Here is an 11,928-nt window from a genome sequence, read left to right as displayed (position 1 = left end):
GCCCCATGAGGACACTACATTTTGTCACTTGACTACATTACCCCTGTCATATTCATTCTTATTATGCAGGTATGACTTAATTCTCATCAGCTTCAGTAATAACATTACAAACCTAAGAATAATTAGAAGATCTTCCAGCCATTTAATGCCTGACTGTTCCTGCTCAGTGTGTGGCCACATATCAGTGACACAGCAGCACCCATAAATCTCCCAGCTGAGGCACATGGCCCACCCCACACACAAGGTACAGCCGCTGCTGACTGCCCGAACTCCCAGCTTGGCTCCCTGCCCTGGCAAAGGCAGGCTGGGCTGTTGAGATGCACAGCCATGGCAGCCTGCTGGGGAGTGTGCTTCGACCTCAGACCAGCCCACTCTCCTCAGGAAAGGATGGTCTCCTGATTCAGAAGAAACTTGGAAAGCTGGAGTTTGGAGGGACTACCTTTCCAAAAGTCAATTACCTGGGGACTAAAGTCAGTTAACTAGCACAAGTACCCTCATCTGAAAGTTAACTACCAGTAGTTTTGACAAGATGACTGATGAGGGTCCGGTGAATCTTTTGTGAGAGATTCGGGAGGTAAAAAATTCCATTGTATATGGCTGGTTCCCTCTTTTAGTGAAAGAGTCTCAAGAAATATCTGACTTATCTGAAACAAACCCAAACTGTCTCAGGCCCCCTGCTTAACTAATTTATTACATTTGGAGAACTGACCTTTTCATGCTTGGGAGACCTGTGAGTTGACACAGTCTCCCTGACGCAGTATCCCAAGAAAGCAGGACTGAGGGCAACAGCAGCAACACACCAGACATCCCTGCTTTCCCCCTGCCAGGCTGGGGCTTCACAGGTCACACAACCCTGGCTGGATCTCAAAGTGGCCCCCAAAAGCCAAGACTGCACAAGTATCAGTTCACATCGCCAGGTTTATTCATTCACTGTTTCCTTCTGAGTTAAAGGGATGCCTGGGAGCTGAGGCAATCCTGTAATATCAGCTTAGCCCACAAGTACACAAATTAAAATATCTGACAGACTGCTAATGAGCTGATGTTGGAATGACTGGATAGTCTGTTATCATTTGGCCGTTCACAGTTTCCTCACAGCCCATCTGTGAGACAGGCGAAGCTACAGCCTTCCTCCATTTACACCTTTTGCCATTATCGGCCTTTGGGAAAGGCCTTTAGCAATTAAAGTTTGTATCAAACATATTGTCATCTTTCCCACCCTGTTACTAGCCCCTCTGTGCTACTACAAAAGGTCTGCTAAACAGGCAGCTGGAGCCGTAGCTATTTTGTACACACTTCAGTACCTGAGCCCCATGTTTGTGCTCCAGCCTGGCAGCTTAGCTCACATATCACATCAGGTGCTCAGCACTGCCCTGGCAGCTCACAGCTTTCTTCCCGAGCAAAAACGACCAAACTAAACCCTGAAACATTTGGGCTACTTTCTGAAAGACTTCTTTCCATGTTATATGGCAGTACTGTATGGGGGCAACTCATCTGGCTTCTTTGATGAGTAACTTTCCTCACACAATCACTCACACTGGGCAAACAAAGCGTAAAAACAAGAGATCAAGCCCTGATGAAAAAATTCAGTTTTGTTCTTCAGCTTAGAAAACTTGGTCATAGTGGTGGAAGGTGCTTCAGGCAACTCCAGCTTGTGTAAGAGGCAGAGAAGAGCAGACATCCTTGACCTTATTTGGCAGTATTACGAAAGGTCATATTTTCGGATGGATGATCTGATCTCAAAACATCCTCCAGTGTAATGAGTACAAACAAGCCTTTCACATGTCTGTCTCAGCCATGTGTCTATTTGCTTTCTCTGGTTTTTAGTGCAGGGAACAGCCTTGCAATGGTTGCAGAAAGCAGAAGGAAGCTGAGCAGCGTAGCACCTCTCCACCAATGGGTTACCAGTGTTGCTGGACCAAAACCACAATCCAAAGTGCTCTGCTCAGCCAGACGGTGCAGCAAGAACCACTGGCAGCTCTTCTGTGCACCTCCAACTGTCCTTGTCCATGAGGGTCAGGCATAGCTCTGATGGGAGAGGAGGGTCTGTAACATTGCTCTGACCTGGGAATATGCAGGCTGTGGCTAGCAAAGTTCATTGAGGGAGATGAGGGTAAATTCTCTGACATCACAGAGGGCTCCTTAGAGAGGAAAAGTATGGTTCATTGCTTTGGCAACTCCTCTAGCTTGCCCAGTAGCCTGAGTACCACACAGCACACCTGTGGCAGTGCCAGAGCTGCCAGCACCGTGCTGCTGCATGTAGCACAGCGGATGGCTGGTGGCACTGCTGGGGACCAGCACTGTCCTGCCAGCAGCCAGGCTCTACTGGGCAGCACCAGCACTGCTGCTGAGGCAAAAGCAGCCAGTCACACTGAGCTGGGACAGGCTGAGGCCCTCAGGAGGGGTGGGCAGTTTCCACCCACCGCACCATACCTCTGCTGGAGGATGGTGTGCCACCCTGGAGGTGCACAGCCTCTGCTCCAAACCTCAAGATCCCCAAGCCAAGACACCTCACCAGCTATTCAGAGCTGGGGCCTTCAACACAGCCAAGAGAAATGGCTTGGCAGGCGTCTGGGCAGGCAGACCAGTGAGTGGGTGACCCACAGAACCTCCTGGAAATAGCTTGTGTCCTCAGCTCAAAAGGGAAACCTCAACAAGCACAAAACATTCGTTCCTTGTAAGAACACACTGCAATATTCACCTTCCTTGTGATAAATAGATTATAGGATTTTTCCCTGTCTTCTTTTCTCCCCCCATTATCATTTAACCAGTTCCCAAATCACAAGGTACCAAGACTCCATTTGCATGTTGCGGTTTTCATGTTGTGAATCTTGGGTTAAACAATTCTTTCTCAAATAAATACTCCTTTTTCAGTTTCCACAGATGCTTTTGTTGTTCACAGTAATCAAGTTCCCAGTTGGCTAACCTCTCACCTAACACAACGTCTTCATCTTTCATTTGAACAAAATTTATCATCCATAAGCAAAGACAGAAAATGTGTGAACGTCTAAAGCTTATGTAAATTAAGAGGCTCTGCACACTGGTCCTAAAAATAGTAGATAATAACAAGCATTTCTTCAGCATACTATAATTATGGGCCTGCTGTCATGTCTCGCATTGTCTATAAGGTCACAGTTATATTATACAAAATTTACAGTATATTATCAGTTAAAAACACAATAATTAGCAAGCCCACATCTTCCATCTTCAGCACCAGTGATGAATGTTCACAAAAAGGAGGAAAAAAAAAAGAAAGGCATATTGTTTGCTTTATGTGGACAATACACGCTTAAATTTAATCATCAATGTCTGCTATCCAGCAGGCAATATTCTTTCACTATTATAACACTATTTGCCAAGATCTGACTACACCCTTGGGGTGAATTTGTCCTTAATAAAGGGACAAGGAGCCAAATCTCTCACTATCATATCACTAACTTACACTTAGACATATTTCTTTAAACTTTATAATTCTATAGTTTATTCTAGAAAATGGGTGAACACCTCAGTCATTATTTTGAACATTATAATAAACCTTTAAACTTAACATTCCAATTTTTCAACTCACAAATTATGTGTATTGAAGGAATCTCTCTCATAATGTGAGTCATTTTTTGGCTTTCCCAAACAATGGAATTTGAAGAAAGATGAGGGAGGCTACACCCAGACCGCAAGTACCACAGCTTCTAGAAAAGGCCCCCAAGAGGTTACCTGGCTTCCACATTGTCTCATCCAGCAACTTTAGATTTCTCTGGTTGTAGCAGCAGGTGTTGCTGTTCCACCCTCACCAGCCACCATATCACCTGTGGTCATTTACAAAACAGATCACCTAAAACAAATCCTAGCAAGAGGTCAGAACTGGTGGCCTTTACTCCTTGATGACCAGGAAAAAAAAAAAAACAACAACCAAAACTTGGAAGAAGTTTATCATTTTCTCAGTGAAACAAAGAAGAGAGGACAGAAAGCTCTCTGTTAGAAATGAGCAAATAAAGTGCTTCCAAACTGTGTATCTTTTGACTGCTTTTAAGTACCATTAAACATGAAACATCAAAATTTCATTCCAACTTTTTCAGCAAACAAACAAGGTCTAGGAAATTCACAATCAGGAGCTGACCAAAACATTATCCAGTGTAATTAAAAATTTTGCTATGGATGGAAGAATTTGCTAATTTCACTCACATCCTTTGCCCGAACCCCTCTGCAGCCACTGTGGCAGGGATTACAAGTGCTGTGGGGAGCCAGCAGCTGCCAGGAGAGTCAGAGGAGACCGAGCTCCAGCAGGCACCAACACCGTCTTTCATGTCATGCCAGTGAACCCAAGGCCCAGCTTGTAACAACACTGCCTCTGATTTCCAGGCCCGCCCTAAATTGCCTTTCTCCTGCCATATGTCACTCTCCCCAGGTCGTGCTCTGATGGGCTGTGCAGAACTGGAGCTGGCAGCCAGGCAGGCGGCAGAGCCCAGCACCAGCACAGGATGGGAGAGGATCCCTGCAGAGCCCTTGGGTACCAGCTGACAGGGCACTCGCATCCTAAACAAGACAAACCCCATTCGGACCGTGTTAGGAGGAGTGCAGTCAATGAGACCTCGACCAGTCACCTGGCAGAAGGCTGAAGGAAAAAAAGGGTTTGCAACCAAGTGTTTTGTAAGTTGTGCCAGCAAGATTGGGGGTGAAGTCAGCACCCAACAGCCCACAGATTTGGGTCATGATGTAGAACAGCCAGGCAGCATCACGTCATCGGTATTGAAAAAGCATGCACCCTGCATAGGCTTGGGGCTGGCACTGAGGCTCAGAGCAATGCTTAAGGACAGAGTAGGTCATGCATAGGCCTGTTTTGGCTGAGGCTCCTAAGTCTCAGCAATAGCCTTCACACAAAAAATACCTTGTTAAAGCAAAAAAAACCAGGCTGGACAGGAAAATGCACATTCTTAAGGTTCTTTGAGAATTTTCTCAGTTGTGTATGTCCCCTGTGAGAAAGTATTTAAAGGACAAGTCCGCCCGTGCAGCTCTTGGTGCTTCAGATGGCACAGCCTGCATGCAGAACCTGGTCTGAGCAGACAGAGCACCTCCCTGCACCTCTCCTTCATCCAGCCCTGCCACAAATGCATGCTCAGGAAGTGCCAGGCTCTGCAAGCAAAGGCACAGCACCACCAGCACCTCCTGGGAGCCCACCAACACTAGGGAGAGTCTGCTTTGGTGCAGCCACAGACATATGGATCTTGAGGCTTACATAAGTTCTAGACAGTGGATTTGCACAGCTGATGCCACAAGCTGTTCCCTCCCACCACATGCAATAGGCACCAGCAACCCTACTCCAAACCTTACTAGTGTTGCAGTATACACACTCACCCCAAATATGAGCTCTCCCTGCTCCTTCCATGTGCCAGGTAGTGCATGAACAGAGAGGTACAGATCATGGGATTTGAAGATATGAGTGGTCCTCCAGGATCTGCCCAGGTTGATTCTTCAGCCCTCATGTTTTCATGGGCTGGGACTATTCCTGCTTGGATGGGAAGGCTTTGCCAGATGTGGTCCCCAACATAGTCCTCAAAACAGTTTGCTGGCTGCTTGCTGACAAAGGCACTTGTGAAATGGCTGCATCAATCTGAAAGCTAGTGATTGTTAACACAATGGGGGGAAGTGAATCATCCAAGAGAGTAGCAAAAAACTGAACAAAAATATAGTGAGCTTCACTGGCAGTTTTGTAACTGGAGTCCAGCCTCAGACCCCTTAAAATGAAGTAGATTTGTGCCATTCTGCTCCACGAAAGGAGATATGAGTGACTTTTTAAAACTTAATTTGAACTTGTTTCAAAGGCACAATAGGAGTAGTATTGAGCAGCAAGAGAAATGGGATGAGAATGTTGAGCTTATGGAAAGCACAGAGCTGGTGGGAAGCTGGAAATCCTGTCCACCTCTTCACACGGGCGAGTCTGCTGTACCACTGTGGCTTCACCAGAGTACCACACACAAGTTTGGGAGATCAGTCTGTTCACTTTGGGTATTTTGGAACAGGAGATCTGATGTCTTTGGTATGAAGCTGCAAGTCCAGCATGGAAATGTGAAATAATATCCACAAATAGATCTTTTCTTTAGCATTCTCATACAAACACTTCAGCCTGCCTAGCTTTACATGAAAATAAAAGCCTATGCAGTAAAGCAGAAGGCACTGTTCTGTACACAGAGTGGATTTTAAGGCCAAACTTTGAGGACACAATGCCAGACACTGTGAAACCCCTGGCAGCAACCTTGCCATGTTCTCCAGCCCAGATTCCCTTTTCCTCTGATGGGATCATTCAACATGGTCTCAGTCCAGGCGAGTACCAGACTCAAAGGCATTACCTGGAGTCAGGACAGGGTGTCCAAGCAGTGCTGCTTCAGAAGCAAGAACCATGCAAGCTCAACACTGGAGGAGAGTCAAATGAGCATGCTGTACCCGTGTCAGCTGCTGGCTGGTGATCCCTCCCTGACACCCTTCCCCAGAGGACTGCATGGATAAACACCCTCTATTTGAACAAGACCAATGACAGCAAAATGGCTTGCTTGTCTCTAAAAAGACTCTAATAATGTGCATCAAGGGAGAGACCCATGGTCTGACAGACTTCTTTTTCCCCCAGAGTGAAACATAAAAACATATTTCAGTAGCAAGGACATAGTTTGAAGTGCATCCCTAGTTAATTATATCCAAAAGAGTAATAATAAAATAAACTATTAAATTTTAGAACTCCCTCCTTAAAGTATTAAGCATGTTGTTACTGCGATGCAGTTAAACCACACACTGAACAATGCTTTGGCTTGCTTTATAGGAAGGTAACAGGGGTCATAATGAAATAAGGTATTTCACACAAAACTCATTCTACACAGTCCTCTATTATTCAACAAAAAACACAACATATTCCTTAGCTTTAGCACAGTTTTTGTTTGAAAAATCTGACATTTACAGCCAGTGTTTGTGTGTGAATAGACAGCACTGCTGACCAGCAGCTGCTCAGGAAGGTTCTGTCTACCATGGGAGAGCAGGGAACCCACTGCTGCTTTTAAGAACAGAGGTTCCAATTCCCGGCACAAATACTGAGGCTAGCTTCAAAACTCCAGTGGCTGACAAGACCCTGGATTATGGACTTCACCATAGCCCAGAGCCATGGAGAGAAACTGCTTTGATGCAGCTCTGGTAAACAGCAATCAAAGGCCAAGTGGGAAGGTTGTTATGAAAAATGAAGGAGGAAAGAAGTGAACAGAGGTTATTACTAAAGAATTTTCTGCTCTTATCATTTGGCCAATTAAAGTATTTATTTAACATTTGAAATTAGCAAAACATTTAGTTTGAATATGGGAACATTTTAAAATGCCCTTTCTCACCTAGCAATACACTCCAGCACAGATGCTGGACACCGAGGGTCATAACATATCCTATTGCTGAGAGCCAGAGACTCCCCCGGGAGCCGTAGCAGGAGGCTCGGTGCCACCGTGCCCGCAGGCAGCCCTCTGCCCTGCAGGCACCTGCGCGGGCCCTCGGCCGGGGCTGGCAAGTTCCAGGGGCCGTGCAGAGCCCCCCCACACTGCGCTGCTGCCTGGGCTGGCGGGGAGGAGCCGTCGATCCCTCTGTCACGGGACCTGGGGGCTGCGCTCCGACACCAGCCACCAGCTCCTCCTCAACACTCTCTCCTTTCCACAGGCTCAGTATTTCTCATCCTATTTCTCTTGCCATGTGATTTTGCTTTCTCTAGCACACATTCCTGTTCTTACAAAACCAAAGAGAAATGAAGTAAACTGCAGCAAACCCAAAGCAGACAGCAGAGATGTCTGAATTCCAAAAACAGCACACCATTTTCACTCATTTTTACTTTCCACGCCCTCTCACGCTCCCAATACAACAGCATTCCCCTGTCACAGCTAACCTGCTCAAGACCACACTATAATAAACAGAGAGCCCAGGTAAACTTGCAGACCACACACTGAAGTCACCCAGGGATTTTTTGAAAGCAGCCACTGGTGACACAGAGCCGTGACTTCAGTGAGAAACCCCAAATGGGTCAGAGCAACCATGCTAGTGCCCATTTCTCTCTAATGAGGGGAGTCTGGAAAGGAACTTTGTATGCAGCTGTGCACAGTCAGGTGAGCTGAATCTCATCCTTTACCTAAGGGTTTGCCTGAACAGATCTGTGGACATTCAGCAACTCTGCAATGGTATCCAAGACCAGTAGATATTGATCTATGCTTGCAGAAGACAAGGGATGTCAGACTGGAGGACAGTGAGTCTTAGCTTTGTAAGCAGAGCAGACTGACATGTTCAGAGCTTCCAGGCACTCAAGACACTCAGCTCACCTTCCCACTAGAGAAGCACTCAGCACTGCAGGTGCAGAGTGGTCAGCCCAAAGAGGGCATCAGCAGCTGTATGACCCCTCTGGACATCTCCCCCCCTTCCCTGCACAGTGTGTTGAACTCGACTTCCTCAAAGCATCTGAAGTCTGGGCAATGGATAGGGTTGTATTCAAAAGGACAAGAGCATCAGATGACAATATCAGCAGCTAGACTGAAACCTGCTGTGCTGGAATGTGAAGCCCTTGAATTTCTTATGATACAAAAAAATATAAATGTGATTGAAGACTGACTGGTGACCTCAATAGCACAAGACGGGTTAAATTGCTGTCAGCAAATTGGGCTTGGGGTCTCACACCACTGCTCTGCAGCCCCAACCAAAGGCTTGGAGTCTGTCCTCTCTCTGGGCTCTGGCCCACCTCCATGTTAACAGGGTGCAGCCAAGCCAGGAGACAGCAGCACTTTGCCTCTCTGGGTACAGGGAACACACACTCCGAATCATTTATCTCACCTGGGTGCTGCAGTTGCATCAATTCCTTTTATCCGCTACTCTGAAACTGTTAAACAGGATTTGTCCATCCTTGGAAATGCAAGTTATTTTGAACAGTGGGGCCCAAGCCCCAGCAGCTCCTGAAAGCCCAAATTCACCAAGCTGCTATTGAAAATATCCAGAGGGGCATTTGTGGACTACATGACCCAGCAGGTCTTTTGCATCTAGAAAACAGTAATGTTTTCTGTAGTTTAACAAGTTACTGAAAGGTCAATCCAAAAAGTATCTCATAATAGAAGTATTCAGACATTTCTATTTCATCTCCTCTGTTGAGGGCAGTGTGGCTCAGCTCGTGGAGACTTACCTCAGGCTATAGCTCATCCTACAAGCGCTCTTTCCTGGCTCACTCTTGTTAGTTATGTACCATACTGTGCAACATCAGCTTAGGTATTTTAGAAATACAAGTTTAAAAAAGCATCTGGTCTTCTTTAGATGCAGGCAGGGAGAGTGCTTCCCACCCCTCCCAGCACTCAAGTGATAGATGAAGAACTCTCCATCAGCTGTGCTTTGCAGCTGAAATGAGCAGACCATCCACAGGGGAGGGGAAATCATCTTACTTTATAGCTTAACACCACGCAGAGACAAGAGGCAATACCTTCTAAAATGCACTTGCTCCACATGCCCAGCGTGGTCACATCCCCAAACACTAACAAAGCTGGAGGTGGTGACGCTATGGCTTCAGCGTGGGCATCTACCAGTCACAGCATCTTCCCACCAAATCTGCCACCAGTGTTACATTCTAAGTCATGCAAGGAAGTAACATTTACCTGTGAAAAAAAGGCAAAACAGGACTCTTCTAACACAGATCTTGCAATAAAGGCATGTAAGAACTCCACAACAGTGAAGTAACTAGATTTCTTGCTCACTTCTTGTCCCACTCATATTTATTCTCCCCTGCCCTATAGTCCTGCTAGCTTTGAAGATGCTGGTACCTGAATGCAATTATAGTTGATTACCTAAGCAAGATGAACTGTATCTGATACCACACCAGAAGAGGCTCATGACCTCCAAAGAGTTACAAATACACAGACCACCAGTGAAATCCTGATTCTTTCACTAAATAATACAGATTTCTTCTAAATTGGCTGTGGTTTTTTTTCTTTTATCCTCCTTTCTTCCTTGAGGTAAGGCACAGTGTTCTGCATTTTGAATGCTGTCCACAGCATTCAAATAGAGGTTATGGTGGCCCTTCTAAACACCAGCACAACAACAACAATTTAAAAAACATTCCCCCATCAAGGAAAGAAGCTGTGGGGAAAATACCACAATCAGCAAAATGTGGCAGAAGCCAGTAAAAATACAACAAATGGCTCCCAGGGGTGTCAAACCAGGGCCCCAGCACACCACAGTAGGAGGGGATCCCTCTCCCAGCAAACCCCCAGGAATGAGCACAGCTCTTGGGACAAGCACTGCTGCGGGATTGGGCTGACAATCTCCAACAGAATAAACGTAGCATTTCTGATTCCTTTCCAAGTCAGTGTTTGTTGGGAAACATCAAAGCCAGTGGAATAGTAGGTGTCCCAAAATGTCTTAATTCAGAGAATTAGTGTTAACCGAGTCTGATTAGCTCCATTTATCTCTAATTAATTACCTTTACCTAATTAGACACCCTGTTTCCAGTAGACATGGAGTCAAGTAGACTAGATTATTAGTGTAGTCATTGTGCCTTTACAAAATCCTGAAATTAATGAAACGTGCAAAAGAATCCACAGCTTTAATTGCACAGGTGTTGCCTTATGGCAAAGCTTTATCATCTGATTACACCAAGGGATTATTAGTGACTTTTTATATAGAGGATGAGCCTGTGAAATGTACCTTAGCAACAGCTCATTAGTTTAGGGTTGTTACTGTATTATTTATTACATTCAGCCTTCCCCATTATCTAGATTGATTCATGGACCTATATTTTCCTCCCCTCTGTGCAGGAAATAAATAAATAAGTGAAGGTTGGCTATTGCTGTCCAGCTGCAATATGAGGGGAATGCAGAACATATTCTCCAGCTACCAATATCCACCCTTTAAAATTAAGCTTTAAAGTTGATTTAAATAAAACTCCTTTTTTTTTCCTCCCTCAGAAAAGTAATCAATTCAAGCTTCTGTCAAACTGGAATGCTTCCTACATGCCATCCAAGCAGTTTGGGCCATCTTAAATCTTTTCAGATAAATAAAAATACATTCCTGGATTGAAGAATTGAGTGCAATATATTTAATCCAAAATATTTTTTGCTGCTATAACTCATGCTTTATGAAATCTATGAGAAATATTTTATTTTGATATTTCTCTTAACTGTTTGGTTGTTGGCTACTTCTTGGGGTTTGGAGGAGTTTGCCGGGTAGAAAAACTGTCTGAATAATAGAATCAAGACTAATAAAGCAAAGCTACAGCCTCTACATTAAGAACCACTTTCCCCAAAGAGAAGCTACTTGCTGTCAAGATTGAGAAGCCTTGACCTTACCTTTCTGTGTCCTCCCCAGCAACATCCCACTGGACTTGCTAAATATCACCAGTACAACAGCCCTGGTGCTGCCCCAAGGACAGGAGGCTTAACTGACCCACCAGCAATCCAGTAAACAAAAGCAGCCGGTAAACAAAATGTTGCGGAATTATTTTCCAAAATCATCCAGAACACCAGATTTATTGAATACTATGTAAAAAGCTTGCTGTTCACTTATTACTCAATATAAAATAACAATGGGGGGAAAATTGGGAACAATTATGATGTAGGGTATGACAACTAATTTGAACAGCAATAATGACTGCCTAATTATAAACATGGTTACAACAACTTCTTATGTCTGCCTACAAAAAAGTTTAATTTTAATCTAAAACCATGGCTTTAACAGACAGCAATTCTGCAGTGTGTTCACATGGCACATGTGCAAATGGTGCCATCCTGCAATAAAGACACTTGTGATGGCTTGTGGCTGCTCTGCCAAATAGGGACTATTTGTATGGACATAAACTGTATAAAACAAATGTGATATTCACCTGCTTCACATCATTTTAGGATTGTTGCTCTTCCAAGATTTCCCCTTGAAAAAATTAGTCACTGTGGTTTCTAC

The sequence above is a fragment of the Corvus kubaryi genome, unplaced genomic scaffold, assembly GCF_017639235.1.
Source record: "Corvus kubaryi isolate FWS band 111438036 unplaced genomic scaffold, C.kubaryi_AGA036_p1.0 37334, whole genome shotgun sequence".
Lineage (NCBI taxonomy): Eukaryota > Metazoa > Chordata > Aves > Passeriformes > Corvidae > Corvus > Corvus kubaryi.
This window is presented reverse-complemented; position numbering follows the sequence as displayed.